Below are 27,136 nucleotides of genomic sequence, written 5' to 3'. Positions count from 1 at the left end.
ATTCAAGTATTCTCTAAAATAAGAACTTAGTATATGGTGATCCTTACATTTCAGTTTAGTGAGAAAAGGAAGAATTACCTTATAAGTAGTGTTAAAGTAATGGAATATTCACCTGGAAGGAAAAGGAACTAATAGATTTGTGTCTTACAACAAATATAGAGAGAATATAAGACTATAATGAAGGTGATTATGAATCTTTGGGGTATGGTTGAAGCATTTATGGTTGAAGCATTTAAGCAAATACAGAGAGAATATAAGAATATAATGAAGGTGATTATGAATCTTTGGGGTATGGTTGAAGCATTTATGGGCAAGACAGAAAAATTCACAAATCATAAAAAAAAAAATGGACAGACTTGACTATAGAAGCCTAAAATTTCTGAATGGCAAAAGGCACTATTACAAAATTGAAAGACAAATGATAGACTGGGAAAGAATATTTACAGCATATATGACAAGGTATTAATTTCCCTAATATACAAGGACTCCTACAAATGGGTAAAAGACAAGAAATATAAATGAAAAGTAGGTAAAAGACGATCTAGCAATTCTCAGAAGGATGCAAATAGCCAAAAAAACATTTGAAAAGATGCTGTACCTCAGTGGTAGTGAATGATATGCATATTAAAGACATGAGATACATCACTTTTCATGTATCAGAGAGGCAGAAATTTAAAAGAACACTGATCAAATCTACTTTGGCAAAAATGTGGGGAAAATTGATACCTCTTAGGCACTCTTGGTGAATGTGTGAATTGTTGAAACATTTTTGAGAGTCATCTGGTAAAATTAAATTTAAATGTGCATATCTCTGACCTAGAAATGCATTTCTAGGAATCTAACTTACATAAATCAAAGCAGAAGTTTTAAAGAAAAAGCTGAGTGAAACTGCATATAGCAGTATTTAAAAAATGGATATCTCCAAACCCTGGAAATGCCCTGAATATCCACCAATAGGACAAGTATTGAATAGATTATTATTTATACATACTACAGAATATTATGAAAATATTTACATAGGTTTATGATTTAGAAAAATGTCCATTATATATTATGAAATGAAAAAAGCAAGGGACTAAATAATATGTGTAGTATGATTGAATTTTTATAACAGAAAAATACTACACGTGTGTGTGTCTAAATATAAGACTAATATGTGGTGTGGGTAAGTGTGTGTGTGTGTGTTTGTGCAGGCATCAAAAGACTTATGGAAGGAAACATTACAAAATGTTAAAAGCAGAGGAATGGAATTGTATTACGGGAGGAGACCCTTAAAGTTTTATATTTCTATGTTGCTTGAATGATTACACAAGGCTTCGTGACTCTTATGGGTTGAATTGTGTCCCCACTCCAAATTTATAAGTTGAAGTCATAACCTCCAGTACCTCAGAGTGTGACCTGATTTAGAATTAGTTACAGATGTAATTAGTTAAGCTAAGATGACATCATATTGGAGTAGGTGTCCTTATCACTGCTGTCCTTATAAAAAGATAGAGTCAACCACGTAAAAGAGGAAAGAGAGCGCAAAGAGACACAGGGAGAAGATGGTCATCTTCAAGCCGAGGAGAGCGGCTTGAAAGCCATCCTTCCCTCACAGCCTCAGAAAGAGCCAACTGTTGATGCCAACACCTTGATCTCGAACTTCTAGCATCCAGAATTATGAGACAAATTTCTGTTGTTTAAGATGCCTGGTTTGTGGTATGTTGTTATGGCAGCCCTAGCAAATGAATATAATTACTGTGGAAATTAAAAACCAATACAGTATTTTTGAAAAGGCAAAGAATAAGAAGTTTATTCATTCAAGAAACATTTATTAAATACCTATAATGTGCTAGGTATTCCATATTAATTCTTTCACTTAATCTTCCAGAAGTGATAGAGGAGAAGAATTAGTGTCCACATTTTACAGAGGCTCCGTAACTTTTCCAGTGTCGCACAGTGAATAAATTGTGGGTAGGAGTCTGGCTGACTTCAGTGCCTGGGGAGCAGCTGCTTTTCTGTGCTCAATCCCACTGCTGAGTGCTTGATCTCTTCCTTGTCCATTTCAAATCTTTAGTGAGCATTCAGGAAAAAGTTAGTTCTCCCCTTCACATCTCTATAATGTCAACATGAAGCACAGAATAAAAATGCCAGATTGACATTGCCCATAATAAATGATACCAAAGTGGAATGATTTTATGGCATCTCCTTTTATTGTATTGTCTTGAAGGGAAAGACAGTGAACAATGGTTATAGCCTTTTCTCGGTTGTTCCCAACATTTCATGTTCATTTTTATCTTGCCAGTTGTCTAAGCTATAGAGCTGAAATAAAGGAAGACGGAAGAAAGGAATATTTCAGAAATCATAAGACAATAATAGATATGTGGTTTGGCTCAATGACATATTTCAGAGTTTTATTAAGGATAAGTCAAGGAGAAAACACCTGTGACCTTGTGATACAGATGTTATACTTTCCAAATCTTTTAGTGTAGGGTTTCTTTGTTGCTCTAACTACTTGGAAAGGGCACTTTGATTACCTTGTCTGTCAATTCTAGTGATAGCAATTATGCATGTTTTGGATGCTTATTATTTTATTGTATCATTTACAGAGAAACTCTTAATTCACCCTTGACATCCAGCTCAATTATCACTTTCTGTCATACTCTCTCAGGTCAATTTGCTGTACCCTCCTCTTTGCACTAGTAACACATTTTAGATACAGAATATATAATGTGTTCTTAACAACATGTATTCTCTTGTGCTATTTATGTATCCGAATCTCTTGCTAACTTACAAATTCATTAGGGTTTGAGGCCACTCAATCTCTATGTTTATTAGCGTCTCAAAAACTGTCACGAGAGCAGAGGGAATTAAAGGTACAGGGTGGGTTAACAATGGGATCGCCGAGAAGTGCCTTCACCATCTGGGCCTGAGACCACCTCATCGTTCATTTTTCACATGTACTTCACCTCCAGTTGGCATGATCACAGCTCCACAGCTCGGTGGTTTGCATTCCCTCCTCAGAATGTATTCTCTTCTTCCCATCCTTCTTTTGCCTCTTCTCTCTTTGGCAAAAACCAGTTGGTAGTAGTAATATCAGTATCATTACTAGTACTGGTAATAGCTAACACTTACACAGCATTTATTATGTCTGGTACTGTCCTAAGTGCTTTACCTGTGCTAAATGACTTAACCCTTAGAACAAATCTCTTAGATAGGTACTATTATTAGCCTCATTTAAAATAGATGATAAAATCAAAGGACAATGAGATTAATTTGCCTGAGGTCACGTAACTCATAAGTGACAGAGCCATAATTCAACCCAGGCAATCTGGTTCCGGAGTCTGTGCTCTAAACCACTATGTCTTTACCAAGAGTATCATACCTGTAATTGCTAATGTGGTAGAAAAAGGGAATTAATAACAGATTCATCCCATCTATTTCTATCTATCTACCTACCTATCATCTATCTATCTATCTATCTATCTATCTATCTATCTATCTATCATCTATCTATCTATCTATCTATCTATCTATCTATCTATCTATCTATCTATCTATCGGTTTAAAATTAAAACATATGACTGTTTCTTTTAATTGTCAAACTTTAGTATAGGGCCAAGACTTTTTCTTTGAGAATGAGGCTGCTGATTGAAGTTTCTTATGGTTCACCTTGCATTATCTTTGTCCTTTTTGCATTGTTCTATAATTTCTAGTTTTGATTTCTTTAAAGAGGAAGAGAAATTTAAGTGCGCTTGCAAAGTAATCTGGTTTCAAAATCCATCTAGATGTTTACAATGTTCTTCTAGTGATTTATAGGTGTCTTACTTACACCTAATGCAACAATTTCACTTTTTTATAGTGACTAATTTATGAAGCCTTTCCAAAGCATTCATTTTTATAGACCAACCATTCTCTTCCTTTTCATGAAGAAATAGAATTTGTTTACATAATATTTAATTCGATTGAGTAATTACAATTAAGTACAATTGGCATAAACACTGGGGAATAAATACCCCTGACTCTTGATAAGCACACAAGTCATCAGGTGAGAGGGGAAGGCACTCCAGAGCGTGGTTACTACAACCAGCAACCAGTAGCCATGACCATCAGGCAGTATGTTTACAGAGGGCATGGGAGGGAGTGTCAGTAAACTGGAGTTGATTGAGCAAATGTTAACATGTTCTGTCTCTGCTGAGGCCTCACTTAACTATTCCCTCCACTGCAAGCCTTCTCTGGGCATCTCCCCACCAGACACAGAAGTGATCACTTCTTCTTCTGTGACTGCAGTATATTGTTTATGTTTCCATTATATACTCATAGTTTTTAAATGTAGTTTTTTCAATTGTTTATTGTTATAAAATACACATAGCATAAATTTACCATTTTAACCATTTTTAAGTTCAATGGCATTAAGTATGTTCATTTTGTTATGCAGCCATCACCACTATCCATCTCCAGAACTCTTCATCTTGCAAAACTGAAACTCTGTACCCATTCAGCGAAAACTCCCCATTTCTTCTTTCCCTAGACCATGGCAACCACCATTCTACTTTCTGTCTCTAGGATTTTGAGTACTCTAGATACCTCATATAAGTGGAATCATGCACTATTAGTTTTTTGGTGTGATTGGCTTATTTCACTTAGCATAATATATTCAAGTTTCATCCATGTTGTAGCATGTGTCAGAATTTCCTTCTTTTTTGAGGCTGAATAATATTCCATTGTATGCATATACCACATTTTGCTTATCCATTCATCTGTCCGTGGACATTTGAGTTGCTTCCATGTTTTAGGTATTGTGACCATTGCTGCTATGGATACGGATGTGCAACCATCTCTTTGAGATCCTGCTTTTAATTCTTCTGGGCATTAAATATATACATATATATATATATATTATAAATGATCCTTTTTATTGTAAGTAATGCACGACACTGCCTGGCTTTGCACTGCAAGCCCTCGGTCAAGATATAGTCAAAGTAATTATGGCTGCAAAATATGTATTTTTTAAAGGTAGCTCTTCCCCACTAGAATGTGAACTAAATTTTGCATCTTCAGTGGATAGCACATTTCCTGACACATAGTACTTCAGTAAAGGCTTATTAAACAAAGCATACCCCACAGATAACTGGAGGTTGTATCTAAGAAAGATCTAGAGCTATGATTACTAACTGTATGCAACTTGTACCATGAGAACTATTCAAACTTGAAGTTGCTTTGTGAACTTTACATAGTTTGTGTCCTAAATCCTGATTTCCTTTCCTTCTTTCTCCTTTTCTCCATAGGTAATTGTACACAGAATTGTACAACATGTTTTTTCCCTAAAACTATCACGCCTAGTTCATTTTTGTAACTGTAGTTTCCCATATTTAAATTCAAGGTGACAGAATATTCCCAGGAAACCACAAATCACTATTAATTCTTGATGTCTGTTTACAGAGGATTCTATGCCTTTAGAATAAAACTTGCAATCTCATATTTGTACTTAACGTTTGATGCAGACATTTTGCATAACTACTGAATATTTACATCAGTTAACTGATCATCATTACTGCCATTCAAAGATTTAATTTCCAACTGCTTAAAAGATTGTATGAAATTTCTGTAGGGAGAGCATACATTTTAAAGTTTAAAAAAAAGAGAAAAGAAATGCTTTGAAGCCATTGGCATGGGACACACAAACAATTTAGTGAAGAAACATTTCAATAGAGAAAAGGAGCCAAACTTTGATGAGGTTGATCACTGTCAGGGGTTGTTTCAGCTAAACTGCTGACCTAGTGAGGTCGATGGTATTAGTGAAGTGTAATTAATCACCCTTTTAGTGGGATGAGTCCTACATTTCTTCTCCTTCACTGCTATTATAAAGAAACTAGATATTTTTGGCTTCAGTCATGATTTAGTAACTTTATTTTTACAATGACTTCCTTTATGTACTTTTTTTACTGGTATAATTTACAAGTGATGGTTTGAGAGAAAGATACTAATGGAATGGAAAAGGAAGAGAGCAAGAAAAAAGAAAAGCCCAGGAAACACAATAGCCTTATATTTATGAGAATTCTTCATCAAGAAAACCATTTTTTTTTTTGGTTTGCATTTAGACTGTAGCTGTCTTGCCAATTGTTTTTCCATTTTAGTCTTATTGGACTAGGACAATAAGCTTATCTTTAAAATTTTACATTTTATTATTTAGCAAATGACATTATCATGTAAACATATTTGTAAGGGTAAGGACCTGATTTTGGTAATGTGTACATGATCTCATTCAAGGAAACAAGCTGAGGTGAAGCACAGAGGGTGAGAAAGGTCTTCAGAGGATTCTCTCATGTTCTCATTACAGAAAACTGAAGGGGACCTTTGGCAAATAGTCAATTTCTCTGCTCCCAAACTAAAAGCCAATCAGAAGATTCTCTTCATTTTAAATGTATACATACGAATCTGGAAAACACTTGTATTTTGTGGTATTTGTCAGACAGACCCCTGGGTAACAGCAAATTGGGTAATTTTCCTGCATTCCTTGTATTTCTTTCTTTCTAGCTTAGGTTCCCCTTCCCACTCCAACACACACATCACACATTGCCCAGCAGTGACCTAGAGAGGAAAGGGGAAAGGAGTATTTATTTACAGAGCTTGCATTCTTGTTGGGGAGATAGGCAATAAAAAATTAGTACCTAACATATGTTAGGTAGGAGTAAGTCCTCTGAAGACAATTAAATCTGGAAGAGGGACTAGAGAATCGTGACGGCACATGCAAGTATGTATGGGCAGGTATGTGTGCCTGCATGTATATGTGTGTACACATGTGTATTTGTGTGTGTGCGTGTTGGCAGTATCTAATAAGGTGACATTTGAATCAAAACCTGAAAGAATTGAAGGAGGGAGGTCTGTAGTACCACCTGAAGCTCTGGCAAGACAGCAGCTTCCCTGGGCTCTGCTCGTTAGAGGGAGCCACATATCCCCCATACAAAACAAATCCATTAGAGAACACATGGATGCTTCTCTTACACAGGGGCTGGCACTCAGTGCTGGCCCAGCACAGCTAGTGACCCCAAACATCTCTTCTCGTGAATAAAACTGCTCAGGCCCCAGGGAAACTCTTGTCAAAAATCTCTTGTGCTGTGACCTCAATACAAAAGGCCACTGCGTCCATCCTAACGCTGTCAGGGAGGGTGATCTGGGCTGCTTTTCATGTAGGATATGAATAACAGAGGTGCTGAAATAAAAGAAATATTAAATGAATCATAAAATTCTTCTCAGAAAGGAATAGATTCTTGCGTAATGAAAAATTATTTCCCTTTAGTGCTAAATGTCCATCTACTTCTTTCTCCTCATGTTGTGATTTGTGGTTTTTGAGTATATGAATTTATTCAATTTTTCACATTGAAAAATCAGATGAGCACTGAACCCTAGAATTGTGGCTCATTCTGTATGTATAAAAATATTTAGTACAATTTAAGTAAATTTTCCAAAAAGAAATAAAATTTCCTCTTCATTTAAATACTTTTATTACAGTTTTGATAGTCTTTAGTTATATTTACATTTGGGCCTTTAGTTTTAATACACAATTTTGAAATATTTATAATAACTTCTTTGAAAACCTGAAAAATAATTTAAATTTTTTTACATATAATTTAACTTTTTCATTAAAGTATGTCCAAATTTTGTGCATTTTGAATACAACTCATTTTATTTTTAATCTTTAGGTCAATATTGTCAACACAACACACAAAAATCTTGATTATAAAAATAGTGATTTAAATTAAGTTTAATAGATTAAAACATGTAACAATTTATGAATTATGTAAATATTTTATTACTCATCTAAACATTGCTGTTCCATCAACAGAACACCTAAATATTTTTAAGTCTAATAATCTTTGTTATTTTGCCTGCTATATCATATAATGACTCCTAAAAAAAATTGTGACCAGGAAAGTCTATTTGTCAAGGCAAGAGGATAGAATAAATTTTATTTGACAGTTTGCTGTCTTATCATTTTAAAAATAAGATATAGAGTCTCTATTTTCACTTTTGCCCTAGGCCTTTGAAATGTGAGGGGCAGGTTTAGAACCCTGTGAAGACCTAAGGAAAGAATGTTCTAGGCTGAGGCAAGAGCAAGTGCAAAGGCCTTAATGTGAAAACAACCATAGTATCTCTGAGGATCAGCCAAAAGGCCAGTTTTAGTTAGAGTGAGGTGAGCAAAAGGTAGAGCAGCAGGAAACAAACAAGAGAGGTAGGCAGGGGACATATAATGCCAATGTGAGAAATTTGGATTTTAGTCTAGGGCTAATAGGAGCCTTTGGAGAATTGAGAGCAGGAAACTGACAAAGTATGTTTTTTTAAAAAAATATGCAAGCTGCTATGGAGAAGCAATACTGGAAATAGGAGGGGAGCCAGTGGTTTATTACAATAGTTCAGAAAAGAGATGATGCTGGTTTGAACTAGGGAGATAGAGAGAAAGGTGGTGAGAGGTCATTGGCATTGGGAGTTATTTTGAAATTAGAATCAAAGGGACTTACTGATGAGTTGACTGTGGAATGTGAGAGAAAGAGGGAAGTCATGGGTGACTCCAAGGTTTTTGGATGAAGGACCCAAGTTACTAAGATGGGAAGACTGGGTTTGGAGAAGGAAATCAAGAACATTCTCATATTAAATTTGAAATACTTCTTAGACATCCAAACGTAGATGTCTAGTAGGCAGTTGGATATCTGAGTTTAGAGTTCAAAAGAAGTCAAGGATGCTGGAGAATCAATGTTGGAGGATGCTGGAGATCAATGTTGGGACTCAGGAGCTGAAGATGTTATTTAAAGTCTCAGAATGGATGCAATTGTCTAGGGACTGGATGTAGGTAGAGGTGAAGACTGGAGTCCTTCAATATTTAAAAGCTGGGAAGAGGGGGAGGAGTCTCACCTTACTTGCTACCCTCTGCAGGAAGCTTTCCCTGACCCTTCAAGCTAAGTTTTGTCCTTCTTAGCTGATCCCAAATCACCCTGGGTTATTTACACCCTGTATTATTTGCATGCGTCCATTGAAAGTGCACTGATTGAAACCCCCTGTTTCTCATCCCCCTCCAGACTGTGAGCTTCTAGAGGAGAGAAACCTTGTCTTGCCTCCTGTTGTATCACCAGCACCTTGTGTAGTATTTGGCACATACTAGTGTTCAATAAATATTTATTGAATAAATAAATTGTTTTAGCATTTGTAAAAAAATTGAGTATACCTATTGTTTGGGGATTTGTAAGAAAATTTTGAAATATTTAATAATTTTTATAATTAAGGGCATCAAAAATTGTTCTTTTTAAAAAAACCACTGATTTTATTATTATTTTCTAATAGTGATATCAGTAAATTTCCCAACTAAAGTATCTCTTATTTATCTTTAGATAAATATACATGCAAAACATTAAAAATTCCATCATCTCAGCCATGTTCACAGATAGGAAGATTCAATACTGTCACAACATCAGTTTTTCCCAACTTGATCTATAGATTCAATGTAATCCCAATCAAAATCCCAACAAGTTATTTTGTGGATATTGACAAACTGATTCTAAAGTTTATATGGTGAAGTAAAAAATCCCAAATAGACAACACAATATTGAGGGAGAAGAACAAAGTTGGAGGACCGATGCTACCTGACTTCAAGACTTACTATAAAACTACAGTAATCAAGACAGGGTGGTATTGACAAAAGATAAATCAATGTAACAGAACAGATAGCCCAGAAATAGCCCTACACACATTTAGTCAACTGATATTTGACAAAGGACCAAAGGCAATACAATGGAGAGAAGATAGCTTTTCAAGAAATGGTGCTGAAACAACTGGACATCCACATGCAAAAAAATGAATCTAGACACAGACCTTATATCCTTCACAGAAATTAACTCAAAATGGATTGTAGAATTAAATGCAAAGCGCAAAACTGTAAAACTCCTGGAAGATAACATAGGAAAAAATCTCAATGGCTTTGGGCAAGGTGATAACTTTTTAGATACAATGACCGAGGCTCGATCTATGAAGTAATAGTTGGCAAGCTGGATTTCACTAAAATTAAAAACATCTGCTTTGTGAAAAACAATGTCAAGAGAATGAGAAGTCAAGCCATAGACTGGGAGAAAATATTGGCAAAAGCCATATTAGGTAAAGGATTGTTATCCAAAATATACAAAGAACTCAACAGGAAGAAAACAAACAACCTGATTAAAAAGTGGGCAGAAGTGTCCATCAACAGATGAATGGATGAAGAAGATGTGGCACATATATACAGTGGAATATTACTCAGCCATAAAAAGAAATGAAATTGAGTTATTTGTAGTGAGGTGGATGGACCCAGAGTCTGTCATACAGTGTGAAGTAAATCAGAAAGAGAAAAACAAATACTGTATGCTAACATATATATGGAATCAAAAAAAAAAAGTTCTGAAGAACCTAGGAGCAGGACAGGAATAAAGACATAGACATAGAGAATGGACTTGAGGACACGGGGAGGGGGAAGGGTAAGCTGAGATGAAGTGAAAGAGTGGCATGGACTTATATACACTACCAAATGTAAAATAGATAGCTAGTGGGAAGCAGCCACATAGCACAGGGAGATCAGCTTGGTGCTTTGTGACCACGTAGAGGGGTGGGATAGGGAGGGTGGGAGGGAGACGCAAGAGGGAGGAGATATGGGGATATATATGTATATGTATAGCTGATTCACTTTGTTATACAGCAGAAACTAACACACCATTGTAAAGCAATTATACTCCAATAAAGATGTTAAAAAAAAAGTAGGCAGAAGACCTAAACAGACACTTCACCAAAGAAGATATATAGGTAGCAAATAAGCATATGAAAAGATGCTCAACTTCATATGTCATTAGGGAAATGCATAATTAAAATAACAACAAGGTACCACTACACACTTATTAGAATGGTGCAAATCCAAAACACTGACAACACCAAATGCTGGTGAGGATGTAGAGCAACAGGAACTCTCATTGATCGTTGGTAGAAATACAAAATGTTACAGCCACTTTGCAAGACAGTAGCTTCTCACAAAACTAAACAAACTGTTACCATACGATCCAGCAATTATGTTCTTTGGTATTTATCCAAATGAACTGAAAACTTATGTTCACGCAAAGACCTACACATGGATGTTCATGGCAGCTTTATTAATAATTGCCAAAACTTGGAAGTAACTAAGAGGTCCTTCAGTAGGTGAATGGATAAATAAACTGTGGTACATGGTGACAACAGAATATAATTCAGTGCTAAGCAGGAATGAGCTATCAAGCCATGAAAAGACATGGAGGAATCTTAAGTGAATATTATTAAGTAACACAAGCCAATCTGAAAAGGCGACATACTGTATGATTCCAACTGTATGACATTGTGGAAAAAGCAAACTGCGGAGACAGTGAAAAATCAGTGGTTTTTAGGGGTTAACAGGAAGGGAGAGAGGAAGAGGCAGAGCACAGAGGATTTTAATGGTAGTGAAATTATTTTGTATGATACTGTTATGGTGTATACATGTCACCATACACTGTTTAAAACCCACAGAATGTACAACACCAAGAGTGAACCCTAATGTAAGCAATGGACTTTGGGTGATAATGATGCATCAAAGTAGGCTCATCAATTATAGCGGTTGTACCACTCTGGGGTGGGATGTTCATAGTTGGGGAGGCTGTGTGTATGGAAGGAGACAATGGTATTTGGGACCTCTGTACTTTCCACTCCGTTTTGCTGTGGACCTAAAACTGCTCTAAAAACAAAGTCTATTTTAAAAAATCATAATTTGGGGTATCACTGTCCTTGACTCCCTAATGTTCAGTGTCTAGAAAATCATTGTTTCAATCATGTATATTTATGATGGGAGGGTAAATTTGGCCCCTGTTAGTTCCTGTTAGCTGGAAGTGGAAGTATCTCTTTTCCAGCATCTGTGTTGGTCTCACTTCTAAAATTAGATCAGAAGAAACAAATTACACTTACTTTTAGTGTAAAAATTTCACCTTTGTATGTTTAAGCCAGGGAGTATAAATGTAAATTTGTTTAAGAGCTGCTAATTTTAGAGAAACTTTTAGAAACAGTTCAGTAATAGACATAACTAGGCTTTATGCCTAGTTTCATAAAAGGCAGTCAATATCCCTCCACCCCGGGGTGACTTCTTACTATTCTGGAGATTCAGGGGGTGCCTTAGAACCCCAGAATTCCTTTCACATCCTACTTTTCTCGAGTTTACACTCTCTTTCAGTTCAGACAATCTGCTCTGGACTGTGTCCTGTTTTTGGCTAATATATACCATAGAGAGAATGGATATTATTGGGTAAATATACTGTGTCTGCATTTTAATGGGCCTTCTGTGAATGATGTTTTATGTGCAGCAATGAATCCAATGACAGAAATTCTAGATATTCTGGCAGGCTAGAATTTGGAAGTGTTATTTTTAGTTAGGTCAGAGTTTTGATGTTCCTGTATCACACACATTCAGCTGGCTTGTAATATCCCTTCTTTAGGGTCAAACCCGTCAACAGATAAATGTTTCTGGCTTTTTCTTTATTAATAAAAATTAACTGGCTTCCACTTCTACATTTCTCTGCATTTCCTTTAAAAAATAGCAACATCAAAGTAAAATGATTATGTCATTCTTTCCCTTCCTATTAGTCAAAGAGAATAGTCAAAGAGATATGACAGCAGTTATTTGTGGAACTTAAAGAGTCCAGGAGCATTTTTGGTTTCTAAATGTCCCTGCTTTATGGCCTTGAACATTGAAACTAGTTATCTGAAACCTATGAGGTTTTTCATTTATTTGAACCTGGTCTAATTTTACAAATATGAAAGTGACATTCAAGTAACCTGTGAAAATTAGTGGATAGGGGAGATGACTGAAAATCAAATCAATAATGTAAAGTGAAATGGAGAATCAGCAATTAATAATCTGCTGAAAGTTCGTGATGGCATATGTTAGCTAGCTAATTTGACAATATACTGCCTGAATTTCCTGAATAAATACAATTTTCCACTTTTGTGGCAATCAAGTCATGGAAAAAAGAGGAGTTGGTAAGTAATGAACAACATTTCTTGTCTGTATCTATCAGGTGTAGGATATGTGGACAATATCGTGGCTTTATCTTTGGTGTTGGGAATAGAAACATAAAACAACAGAAGTAGAGATAGAGCCCTTGTCCTCAAATAATTTTCAGCCTGCTTGAGTCAATTCCAAAGAAAACTATTTAGCCCAGCAGAAAATAAAAACATGGAAGGTGCATAACCACATAAATATTTTTACTGGCTCCTACCCTCAGATCTTCGCATTCTTACCCATGGGAGAGAGCGATGGAGCTTTTAATGTTAACTTACGAACAAAACCATGGAGTACAGTGCTTTCAGATCCCAGGTCTGTGGCTTACATTGCATCATTTGAACGGAAATTCACTGTAATAACAGACCAGGATTGTGATGAGCCAGCAGCTACATGGACTAACAAATCTGGTTAAAGGGTCCTATATTTACACAAGTGGTTCTGCTTCATGATATCATACTCGGTGTTGTTATGTTTTTTTTACTCATTTCGAACCAAGGGATATCTGTCCTATCTTAAAGAAACCAGACCACTGGAGGAGAAAAAATCTTTCTGTTTCATTTAGGGAAAGTGTACATTTAACTGGATGAACTGTATAAGCAGCATGAAGAGTACACTGTATTTCCGTTCTATGAATATTAGATACTGAGAGTATCCTGATTATTTCTGTGGGCAAGAAATTGTCAATATCTAAAAGTAATTACAGGTAGTTGCTGCAGTTGTATAATTTTCTATTCTGATGTATTATTTGCTGCTGGAAAGCAAATTCATGTGTTGTAATCAACCTAAAGATGTGTTGCAGGGTTATTTCATACATGGCAGATTTTCAAAGTCCTGCAATGATGACATTGATATAGTGCCGCTACTCTGTTATAACCTTTGTATATTCTTTAAGTGTAACAAATACTTCATTCATTGCTTGCCCTAAACTTTGCATTTGGTGACATTCTTGCTGCTGTGTTAATATCAGGTCTATTAAGCTGGACCTCATGGTCCATTACCCTTTCTTTAGATTTGACCCCATGAAGTTTAGGGGTCTTGAGCACAGTGTGAAAAAGCAAAGGGTTTCACTCTCACCCAAGGAGCTCATTAGGACTTTATAGAAACACAATAAATACTCACACAGTACTAACATTTGCACTGAGGGATGCTCACCAGACACACAGCCTGGTGTCAGAAGGTGTCCATTGTTCCCTTTATGCAGGCCTGCACACTAATTTAGCCTGCGAACTAAAGAGAGCACTCATTTGTAATCTGGCATTTTTTTCTTTGTAGGAAAGATTCACTTACTGGTATCCTAGCTTTGTGGGATTTTTTTGGAATCTTTCTCTGTCTTCATCCATTTCTTAATGCTTCCACTTACATTGTGGATTGCAAAATGGATCCCACAGTTCATGAAAGAATTCCAATGTGAACTGCTGACAGCAATATGTGGACTGAGGCCTTCATTCTCTCATAAACTATATTTTAATTCATTAATACCATTTGCCTTATTAAACACAGTTTTATAATGCAGGAAAATATTATTAGATTGGTTTAGGGGAGACCTGCCATCCACAGTGCAGGTCTTTAGCTTTAATTTTACAGTCTAGTTGCATTAACTCTCTGATATGCCTTCTAATATTTTTAATTTTACAGTAAAGAGTTATGTCATTACAGATGTCAACATTTGATTGTATCATATTATTATGCCAAACCACTACCATAAGCAGGTCTCCCTCTTTAAAATATATTTCAGTCTGAAACTGTCATGAAATGCCTTCCACAGGCTTGTAGGCAGAACGAAATGGGATTTCTATCCAGAAGTAGAAGCAGCTTGTTACTGCAAAGTCCATTCTCTAGGGATGGCTTTTATGAGGTATGGTTGGAGACTCCAAATCCACTATTCAAATTAATCAGATTTTCTTAGGCAGAATGCCTTTGGAACCCCCTACAAAGACTCTTTTCCTCCCCCCCCCCCCACTACATTGCAAATTACTTAATGAAAACACTGGATTATAGGAAACAAAAGGGTTTTTTCCACTGATGTCAATCAAGCATTGATGGTTTTGTTTTTGTTTCTAAAACAAGGAAAAGAAGGGACAATTTTGTTTTACAAAGTCTGGATGAATCACCTCACTGCATAACTTCCCAAGGAAATTTCACTAGAGACTTGTAAAAAATATTGGCAACTCAACAATTTCCAATTTAAGACCATGGCTAAGACTCAAATATAAGCCAAACGAATCATCTTCTTTTACCAACCAGCTACTCTTTAAAGAGGAAATTGACTCAGAAGACGGGGTATGCTTTGCTTTGGCATATGCCTAGAACATTCACTAATCCTTTACTATGTGTTAGAAACTCAGCTATTCATATTATAGGTACAAAAATGAATAAGACTACTCTCGGTTTCAACAGCCTGGTGGGATAGACTCAACTAAGCATCACACAACACAGCAACATGCACCAATGATGGAGGCTTGGCTGGGGAGGGGAGAGGTAAGGACAGAAGGAGAAGGGGAGAACTAAGTTTTGAAAAAGGAGAATATCCCTAGGCAGTTCGTGGGGGGAAAGGCATTATAAGCAGATTGCACAGCATGAGGAAAAACACACAGGTATGAAAGTTCATGGTGTATTTAGGGAGTAGCTTATACTCAATGCCTGAAGCAAAAAGCTGGGAATTGGGGAAGTGATGAGAAATGTCCTTGGAAAAGTAATTTGGGGCTAGAGTATGAAAGGCTATTTCTGCTGATGACATTGAAGGATTTTAAGGATCCATTGATGGAGATGAGGGAAACCACTCATATGGTCAGATCCATGCTTTAGGAAGGTAATTGATGACAAGGAAGAAAATGATTTGGAGAAGAGAGTAATTCATTCATGGCTAGATGTTATTGTAAGAATCCAGGAGGCAATCCCTGATGGTCTAACCTAGGAAGGTGGAAAAGGATAAGAAATCACATATTTAAGAGACAGTTATGAAGTAGAATTAATGTAACTTAATGATCAACCTCATATGGAAATGAGCAGTGAGAGATAAGAAAAAGAGATAAGCCTAAAATCCCTAGGCTGGATGATTCCCAAGTAATTCCCAAGAGCAGGTTTTATGGAGAATATAATAAGTTTGGTTTTGAAGAAGCTGAGTTTGAAACACTAAGCGAAGAAGGACTTTAGGTTATTGGAAACGTGAAACTCGAACTCAGGAGAAACGTCAGGTAGAGTTTGGGAACCATCTTCATAGGTGTGAAAGTGGAAGTCATAGGAGCAGATGAAATAATTCAGGAGAGAGGTGAAAAGGAAGTAGATTTCCAATTGCATATCATCCAAATGACAGAGCTTTCTGAGGTGCTGTGTTGAGAAACAATTTAAGGTCACCTTCAGATATGGTGGGAAAGAGTGCCATGAATGATGACTAGGATCATCATTGGTTCCAGAGATGGCAGTGACTGCACCTGGGCCAGATGTTAGCCATCCCCAGTAATTGAAGGAGGACATTCAAGAACAACATCCTGAAGGACACCAGTCCTTCAGGGATGGTGGGAAACTTGTGCTGGCAAAAGAGAATAAGCACTGTCAAGAGTTAGGAGGAAAATGAGCCAGTACATAGTACTGTACTTAGCTCAGTATCTCAGACATCATACTCAATAAATACTTGTTGAAGGAACAGATGAATTAATAAAGTGAAGTGCTGACAACTATGCTGCAATTGGAGCAACATAAAAAATCAGCAGAGAGATCCATAACAATAATAGCAACATAGCCAGGTACCATTGGTTAAAGAAATTAATGCTTTGGTTAATTTCTTCATAAGAGCATGCTATTTTTCCACTTTTCACATAAAGATGGAAATTATTCTAGTGCATGACCATTTGGAATATTTGGAATAATTATCAAGTCATCAAAATAGTAACAGGGAAAAGCTTGTATGATTTGATGTAGAAAATTAAATTGAGAAATTAAGTGTAGAAAATAATGGTTAAGGAAAAAATGGAAATGAAGGAAGGGTACTCTTTAGGAGGTATCCAGAGAACAGTGAGTTAAATTTTCTCTTTTACACCCTAAAAGACAAATTATTTTAAGAACAAAAGGCAGATGCTCCATCTACCTAGATAATGCAGAGATTCAATCAAATACTTGTAGCTTGCAGTGGGTAGGTAAATATCACTACTCTGCTATTCAGGTATTTTTTATTTGAAGAGACTTTGCCCTTGAAATTAGAGCCTAAAAATAATTAACCGTTCATCCATTCATACTTTTTGCAAAGTATCAAACCTGTGTACGACACTGGTCAACCTGTTATGGGTGTGTGGCGGGGTAAACAAAAGGATGGCGGGGTTTAGAAACAAGTGGACCGTAGTTGCTACCATGAGGAGACAACCTTTTGGGACTGTATGACATCTGTTGGATGGTGGTATATGTATGGGAGAAAGTGCCAACACAAAAACACGAATAACTAGAATATTCAGCAATTGTAATCCATAGGGTGACGTAAAGTCCAAGGAAGGAAGAAATCACATCGGTTTTATTGCAGGAAGGAAGACGATCTGAAAAGCTTCTTTGGAGAAGGTAGGATTTGCATTGAGTCTTAAAGGAAAAACACATAAAATTTAGTCCATGGGTGGTAGAAGATAAGGCAAGGCAGGTAATTTGAGTGAGGGCAAAGGAAGAAAATCTGGCAAGTTCTGGAAGAGGGAATGAACCCATTGAGCCAGAGAAGACACTTGAGGAATTGTGAATCTCTGACTCCTCTTTACTTTCCCATCTTACTCAGATCACCCCTCTGTGTCTCCTTTGGCTTTGGGTCAGGCATTGGCTGCCTGGGTTCCTGCCAAAGCAGAGAAAAATGCGAAGGTGCCCCCATGTCTGTTTCCATCTCTCACGTTTCATGGATGCTTTGTTATGATGTCAGCACAAGGTTTTGTAAGCCAGCTTCCCCCAGCTGTTGGAAAGAAGAATTTACTGATGTAAGTCTGAAAACCTCAGAGGACCTAAAACAAAAGACCACTCACTGAAAATGGGAAGACAGGAATTAGTTATCTTATATGTGCTGTGAGGAGGTGCTGGAGGAGAGACTCCAATATTTCTGAACTTATGTAGCTTTAATGGTTGGAAAATGTGATTTGTCTTTGGATAAAGGTCTCAGTTTCTTTTTCCTGGGAAGCACATTTTTTTTTGTTTTCTTTTTTTTTTGGTAAGCTTTTTAATCAGGCAGATGTGATGTGCTCTACTTATTGTTCTAGGAGCAGCCCTGAATTGGTAATCTAAACTCAGCTGTTTCTGACTGAGAGGCAGTGCAGCCTTGCTTTGATTAAATACTGGACTTTTGACTTTCGTTTCCCAGAATTTGGTATAAGTTTCTTGATGACAAAATCGTTATTTTATGCTTCTTTATATCTGCCACATTTTATTTTACTTTGATTAATACTTGATTCTGTGTTGTTTGAATATTGCCTGGCCCTCTACTTTACTCAGAGTTATCTAAACAGATAACATTGACATAGAGGAAGCTCTGAGACAGATTTTCATTATCCCTTAATGGTTTTTATAGTTTAGATAAAACTTATTTTTTTAAAGTATAAAATTAATGCATACATTACAATTGCCGAAAGGTGGAAACAACCCATCTGTCCATTAACAGATGAAGGGATAAACAAAATGTGGTATGCACATATAATGGAATATTATGCAGCCATAAAAAGAATGACAGGCACTTTCCTGGTAGTCCAGTGGTAAAGAATCCGCCTTACAATGCAGGGGATGCAGGTTTGATCTCTGATCAGGGAACTAAGATCCCACATGCCACAGGGCAACTCAGCCTGCACACCACAACTACTGAGAGCCTGCCTGCCGCAAACTACAGAGCCCATGCACTCTGGAACCCGCACGCCACAACTACAGAGCCCACGTGCCCTGGGGCCTGCATGCCACAACTAGAGAAGAGAAAATCCGCCGCCACAACTAGAGAGAATCCCACGCACTGCAATAAAAGATCCCGAATGCCTCAACGAAAATCCCGTGTGCCGCAACTAAGACCCAACACAGCCAAAAATAAATAAAATAAATAAATAAATCTTTTTTAAAAAAAAGGGAATGACATATTGATACATGCTCCAACATGGATAAACCTTGAAAACATCATGCTAACTAAAAGACATCAGACACAAAAGGCCACATCTTGTGTGATTCCATTTATATGAAATGTCCAGAACTGGCAAGTCTATAGGGACAGAAAGCAGATTAGTGGTTTTCAGGCACTATGGAGAGTGGGGTGTGGGGAGTGAATGTTTAATATGTACAGGATTTTCCCTTTGAGGCAATGAGGAAGTTCTGGAACTGGGTAGCAGTGATGGTTGTGCAACATTGTGAATGAACTTGCTACCACTGAATTGTACACTTTAAAATGGTTAAAAAGTTACTTTTATGTTATGTCTATTTTCCCACAAAAAATAAATTTAAAAAATTAATTCATGCTCTTTGTAGGAAATTTATCCCCAACTAAATTAAATTCCTTGAGAGTTAAAGTTGCCAGATGAAATACTATATTTATACTAAAAAATTATTCTGTGTTTAGCTGAAGTTCAATTTCTATTGGATGTCTTGTATTTTTTATTTGTTAAATTTGGCAACCCTGTTGAGAGTGGAAAATTTGTTTTTGTCATTGCTTTATCCCAAGCACTTAGGACAGTGTGTGGAACATGGTCCTTAATAAATATTTGTTACATGAATATAAATTTGAAAAGACATATAAATATAGAAACTAAATGATAGAAAGAAATTAAAATCATTCATAGATACACTGACCAAGAAAAATAACTCATAGAGTTTTTGTCCATTTCTACCCAGAGCCTTTGGTTGTTGTCATTACTCAGGACAACTGCATATCCTACTGTTTCATTGATGAGTTTAACATAAGCATCCATCATACCCCAAACTCTCGTAATAAACAAAAATTTAAAAGCTGAACAATGACGTATCATGCAGATATATCATAATTCGCTTATCTACTTTCATATTGTCTAATAATCTGCTGTTTTAAATTTTTCCAATGCTTTATATAATGTATCAGTAAACATGCTGGTCTCTTCATCTTCGTTTTTGATTACCCTAAGATAAATGAATAGAAAAGGAGTTACTAGATCAAAGGAAATAGATACCTTATGGCTTTTGCTCTGTATTGAAAAACTGCTTTCCAAAGGGTAAGGTTAATATGTACTTCTATCTGTGATGAATTCAAGTGCTCATTTCACCACTTTGGCCAGTACCTTTATGACAGTTTAAAATCTTTGCTAATTTAGTAAATAATATTTTGTTTAAATACTTAAAAAAAAAATAAGTATTTAACAAATAAGATGACTTTTTAAAAAATAAAAATTGAACATTTCCCCACATATTTGCCAATCTATCATTTATTCTTTTGTGACTAGCCTTTGCTGATTTATTTAGTGGAAGGTCTTACTATTCTCATTAATTTATATGCATTTATTATAGATCAGAGATATGAATCTTTTACCTGCCGTTCTTTTAATAAATATTATTTTCAGTTTATTGTTAAATTTTGGTTGTTCTTTTTTGTGAGAGAGGTTTTACTCAAGAATAAGACTGCTGGTTTATTATATTATATGTTGCTATATCTTATGATTTCTTTTGGCCTGAAACATTCTGGCAGGGTCAACATCACCTCAGGGTCTCAGTATTTGCAGAGAAGACAAAAGGAATGAATGCAGAGAAAAAGCAAGAGAATTTGATCATTGGAGAGCAGCATTATCCAACTGGCTTCCCTTCTTCCCTGCTAGGGTTTTGTTTGTTTCAGTCAATCGTAGACTGAAGCCCTGTTCTAACTGCTTCAGCATGTGTAGCCTTACTGTCAAGCCCAGCTGGGCCAGCACGTCTTTTCCAAATTTTTCATTTTGTAGAAAATTCGCTTTGCTTGTTTGATTCTGCTCACTTTTATACTCATTCTGTGTTTTTTGGCACTACAGATAATTTTTCATGGCACTTATACAATGGAAAGTTGAGCCTTGGAGAATTCATTTTAAGATATGATTATCAAGAACACCTTATACTTAAGTTCAGGACTGCCCTTTAGGACACCCAAACTGATGCACTAAGAACAACTCAGCTCAGACTAACTGACTGTCCTGTGATAGTAGACCAGTGCACAAGGTGATCATTGGTGTACGGGAAGAAAATATAACTTCTACTTACATTTAGTATTGATCGCCATTTTAAAGGTTTTATTATTTATTATTGTATAATATTATGTACATAATATTTTAGTAAATAAATAAACTTAAATTGGAAGAATGTACTAATTTTTTTAATGATAAAGGTGAACAAAAATGCCTTGGAAATGACTGTAAGAGGTGACTGGAAAGTATGACCGTTGTGTTACAGGGGCATCAAAGGAAAGAGTAAAAATGAAGGTAGCACGGAGTAGGACTTCATTCCTATTTGTTAGTCCTCACAAAGCTGAATGACATTCAAAGGTTACTTTTTGTCAGATTATTTTTCATTTCTTTTGAGAGTATATGAATGAAATCTGGTTGCACTGAGGAAACTTAACTCAGGCAGGAGTTCTGAACTCTGCCAATGGTGAATCATTAATAATTTTAGAGCAAAAAACCTTTATGAGTCCAAACAGAATGATGTTATTTTAAACCAATTCAACTAAGTTTTATTTCTAAGAGATGTCCTGCTTAGCAATTAAAGAAGACAAATAAATGAACAGTTAGGCTTATGGGATAGGAGTTTCTGATATTTACTAAGTACATTGCATTTTGTGAATTACAATTTTTTATCACTCTGAATTTCTTTTATCACAAGTCTAACATCAGCATATAACCAGATATCCAACATTTCTGCCATTCCTTCTTCCAAGTTTGTCACAGGAAACTAGGAAAAATGGTAGCTGTGTCTGCTTTGAGTCTGTCCCTTTTGTAGTGTCTGCCCAGCTTACAATGACTGCTTTACTTCCCTCCCATTCCACTGAGGCTGGGCCCCTGGTAGCCGTGTTGAGAACTATGACCCTATCCTTCAAGAAAAGCTTTTATTTTCTTTATGGTGCTGACCACAACATGGTGGGAAGCCATATTCTTCCATGAAGATTAAGAGAGCAGAGGAAACTAATGACAAAAGAGAAAAATGAACGAAACAACACACAGAGAGAAGGAGAGCTGAGATTCTCGAATTCTTGAGATTCCTATTTTCAGTACCCATTAGCCCCGTCTTCCCTTGAATTCTGAGAATTCCCTTGAATTCTCCTGAATTCCCTTGAATCATTACGTCTCTGTAATACATTCCTCTTTATTTTTGTTTTTTAAAAGCTAGCTACGATTGGTTTCAGATATCAGCAAGCAGAGTCCTGAGGGGTACACTACTTACATCTTGGCCTTCACAGCTTTATTAAAGTGTGGAAAAATATGCTGACCGGTAGAAGGCTGTTCACTCTTCCATCAGAAGTCATGCTGAAAATCCGAGTGTGGCCTTTGTTCTGCTTAATTCAGCAGTCACAATTTCCCTACAGGGTCCTTCACATATCTTTTAATAGTTTGTGTGATTGACTAGATTGCAGTTGCTAAAGCGGCCAGAGTCACTGGCTTTTATCCTGATGACAGTTACTTTTCAGTGTATTGCACGGCCAGAAACTTATTCTCTGCAATTAAACAATTTGTATTACTTTAAATGTGTCTGGGGTTCTGTGGGAGTGTTTTTCCAGTGAAGCCGTGGGCTCCTGGGAGCTTTCTTCTGCAGAAGTAGAGGAACAGAGATTGGACAGTGGCCAGGCTTGAAGATCATAAGGGTTTCTTCTCTAATGGCCTATAGGATGGTGATGACAGCACACTTCTGAGGAGCAATAAGTTCCTTATGGGCAACTGAGGGCTCAGCTTAGGTGTGATGTGGATAAATAGGAAATTACTTTGTAGTCGGAATGGTGAGGTCTGAACATACTAGTTACACTTCGGCAAATAAGAAATTCTGCTTAACTCATCAGTCGACAGCTGCTCACATAATTTGATTTGAAGGATACTGCAAGGTTTCTCTCTCCCAAAAATAATTTCCTCACAGAGGACATCGCCCACCCCTACAGGAAATTCCAACCCTCTTTGATCACAGAATTTAAGGAGGGCCAGAAATTGTCCCCAGAAGGTTAGTGTTAAACTGCAGATGTTATCTGGGAGCAAAGGAGAATCCTGAGGGTTCTATTGATCTCATTGTACAATGGCAAGCATTGGTTTATTATTAGACTAACAAACTGTTGCCTAGGAAACTAGAAAAGAGAAGGGGTGGGGTGAAAAGTGTGGGAGAGGGATAAGGTGAGAGGATGTTATCAAATAACTTGAGGTAAACATGGCTCCTCAGGGCCGAGCATGAAAGGTTGGCACAAGCAGTGCCCATACAATGACCCCATTGTGGTTGGGATGCTACAGAGACAATGAAAGAGACCAAGGGCAGCATGAAGAAATGTCCTGGGTGAGGATAAAAAAGCAGAATGTCTCAAAGACCTCAAAGGTTTACCTTGGCTATCTTGTTGATCAGAACAACTAGCGATTTGAAGAATTTATATTAATACATGAAATTATCCTCCTGGGTTGCTCAAATAGCCACTATCATTGTGAGAATATAAGGATCAAATTATAAATGACTACCTTTGTTCTTCTGCTCTTTTTTCTCCCAAAACATTACCTTCCCCTTACATGAAGGGGATTCATGGTGGCGATATACATATTGCTACAGTAGAATTGGATACAGACAGATTTATGCCCACACTAATTCACTATTGCCCAGAAGTTAACCCTGACAGTGGTGAAACTGGCATGTCTTTGGATTGGGGATGCCAGATGTAGCAAATAAAAATATAGGCCCTTCAGTTAAATCTGAATTGTAAATTCAAATTCAAATTTAACTGAGTGTTCTCATTTTACCTGGCAACTCTACTTTGGAACTAATGGGGAGTGTCTTTTTCTCATAAACTTGTCATATTTATATAGAAAGCAACTAAAACTGGTAATTAAAGATCCAATTCAATTCACGAAACAATTACTGAGCAGGCACTTCCTTTTTATGAAGTATTTATTGTGCAAGGTAGGCTTTGGGGAAATCAAACATGAGTAAAATATGATGACCGTTTCTCATATGCTTATAATCTAAGGGGGAAAGCATGGGTGTGAATAACCATCAACATTACAAGGCAGAAGGAAATATGCCAAACAGAGTGTGTATTAAGACTTCAGAGGAAGGAATGATTAACTTTGATAGAAAGAATCCGGATAGGATTTTGTGAACAGAGAAGGGAGGAAGGGTATTCCAGGCTCAGGGAAGAGTAAATATGAGCAAAAGCTTGGAGGAAAGAATAGTCATAGTGCATGTTTGAGAAGTGGCAAATAGACCAGTGTCTATAGCGCAGAATGTACAGAGAAATGAGATGGAGTTGATGCTGAAAAATGTAGGGTAGGGCTGAATGAAGAAGACTCTCAAACTTATGCTAACAGTTAAGATTTTTCTTTCATGGCAAAAGTGTGGAGGTGTAGGAAGCCTAAGTACTTACTCTAGATTGAGAAGAGCATAATCCATCCTGTGTTTCTGGATGAGAAATCTATAGCAATGTAATGACGGTTTGGTGAGGCAAGAGTTTAGAGGCAGGGAGTTAGCTTAGCAGGATGATTGCAATTATCGTCGAATGAGGAATTATGATTTTAGTAAAAAGTACCCAGTCTCTCTTTAATGTACTGAAAAGCCTACTTTATGGTTTTGAAGTGGGGTAAGAGCCCCTTCAATGCCCCTTCTGTTGTTGCTCCTGGCCTCTGAGGTCACATTTGGCCCAGACCAGCATTTCTCTCCCTGTAGCTGGCAGCTCTGTGGATCACAGGCTGCAATGTTCCCCTACACATCTAAGTGGTCCACAGGCCAGTTCCTGGGGTAACAAATATTCCTGGACCTCTCTGGACTCACTGCTCTGTTCCCAAGTAAAGACAAGTGCTTGTGATGGTTACAGGGAATGGGAGAGACATGGATAGATTACTTTCCAAGAACATCTTCCCTCCATAAATTTGTGATTTCAGGTTCTTTATAGAAGCAATAATTTTATTTTACAATTAAGCATGTATCTTCAGAGCAACGGTAATGCTACCTTAATCTAAGTTGAGGTTTTGTATTGACCACCTTTATATCTGTAACAAGAGATAAAACAAATCAATACCCATAATTATAACTAAAACTCATTAACAATTATTGGACACAAGATTTTCTAGCACTGTATTAAGATGCCATTAAAAGATGCCATTTTCACTTACTAATTTGGTAAAGATTAAGAAGAAATAACACTAAATGGTTTTGATATAGTCTTATGTACTACTGGTAGGATGAAAATTGGTAAGACTTTTCTGGAAGACCATTTTTCAGTAAGTGAAATTTTTGTGCTCCACAATTTCTAAATTATATGTGAGGGAATTTGTGCCAAAGAAATAATTAGAAATGTATACAAAGATTATCGTATAAGGATGTTCATTACAATGTTAGTATTGGAAAATGAAAAAGACCTGATTGCTTAGCAATAAGAGATTTGAGAATTGTTTTTTTAATTGTGCTACAAGGATATTGGAGACTGGAAGGTGATGACTTTTTTGTTCATTCTTTATATTTCTTTGGAAAAGGTATTAAAATGTTTAAAAATGCTCTTCATGTTAACTAAGACACTACAGATCATAATACAAATATTATTAAATTTGTATTATAATTTAAAGAAATTATTTAAATTTCCTTAACTTATTATTCTTTATTCTCTACTATGTCCATACAGTGGAAGAATAAATATGGCTTAAAAGTTTAGCAGTTAATTTTTTTGTCTCTTCAATTAGCAATGAATATTCTTCAAATCATAAATTTTAGGAATTATTATTATGTAATAAGTATTTGTACTTATGTAATTCAGCCCATCAGATAAGTCTTGTCATATTATTAATGATTTTTTCTCTTTGAGTCTTTTTCCATATGCTCGATTCAGGCTGTAGTGAGACAGTTAAAAAAAAATTTTTTTTTCCTTAAAATTTGTCTTATTTTTGAATGAGAAAATAGAAGAGATTTGAGCACCTAGCCAACTCATCAAATTCTTTTTTCCTTGTTTAAAAGAAATACCAAAAAAATTATCTTGAGTTCTATTGCTGATTTAATTTGCTCCTGTTGAGTCTTTAGTTTTTATTTCTCCCTCAACACAAAAACTTGGTTTCACATAGTCTTTTCTAGTCTAGTGGGCTCTCTGTCTAAATTTTTCTATCTACCTGACAGTCAAAAGAACTCCTGGTTTCTATAAGGATTAAGTCAGGAAGCAGTTTTTAACTACAACAAATTGAAATGTTTGCACAAGGAAGTGTTGCTTTTATAAGTGATGGGAAACTTCAAATTTGATTACAAGCAACCTTTGGCTTCCTATCTGTTCAACAATAGGCCATGTTGTTAAGGGCAATTTCCATGCACAGCATGTGGGTCCCATTTTTTCATCCTTAGACATGGTTGTTTACTGTTCAGCACTGTTTATGCATTTTAATCAGGCTTTTTCAGTCTCCCTTAATAAATCACTACAAAGTGAATGTACCAAAACAAGAACTATTATGCAGTATTGGTTGCCCTTACACATTATTTGTTGCCCTGGAGTTTCGCTCAGTACCCAAATTTAAAAAATAATGACGACAAGAACAAAATCCATAGCCAAGAGAATTATATTTAGAATTGCAACATCTCTGGCTAAATACCCTCTTTGAGCTCCATTCTTTAACAGTAGGAGCCTGACTTTAAAATTCAGTTCAAGCAAGAATGACTTAACAATTGGAACCTGCCATCAGTCCTGGGGACTGAAAGTCTTTTTGATGGGATGAAGCTGACAGCCTAGTTCCTGCCTGGCAGGCTTTCACATGAAATGAGCCTGTATTAGTATAGATAAATATTTAGACATTCAGGTATCTTGCTGTCTGAGAAGAGTATTACCGGTTAAGGCAATGGTAAGCAGAAGAAAAAAGAGTTTTCAGGCATTTATGCCTGAGTGAGAAAAGACAATGACGTGTTGGCATCATCTGGCAAGCAGGCAAAAGGAACAGTTTGACCTATCTCTCT

At 36.4% G+C, this 27,136-nt stretch overlaps 1 long non-coding RNA gene across 1 annotated transcript in view; it reads right to left on the bottom strand.

Moving 5' to 3' along the window:
• Nucleotides 1–243: 243 nt before the first annotated feature.
• The window catches only part of LOC309608867, a 75,009-nt gene continuing 48,116 nt past the window's right edge, over nt 244–27,136 (bottom strand). The window contains exon 4 of the long non-coding RNA XR_014233131.1: nt 244–3,044. This is a non-coding gene — a long non-coding RNA (uncharacterized lncRNA). The remainder of the gene's footprint in view (nt 3,045–27,136) is intronic.

This window comes from Balaenoptera borealis, assembly GCF_965194805.1.
Source record: "Balaenoptera borealis genome assembly, chromosome: 13".
Taxonomy (NCBI): domain Eukaryota; kingdom Metazoa; phylum Chordata; class Mammalia; order Artiodactyla; family Balaenopteridae; genus Balaenoptera; species Balaenoptera borealis.
The sequence above is the reverse complement of the archived record's forward strand: the minus strand, read 5'-3'. Positions and strand labels throughout refer to the sequence as shown.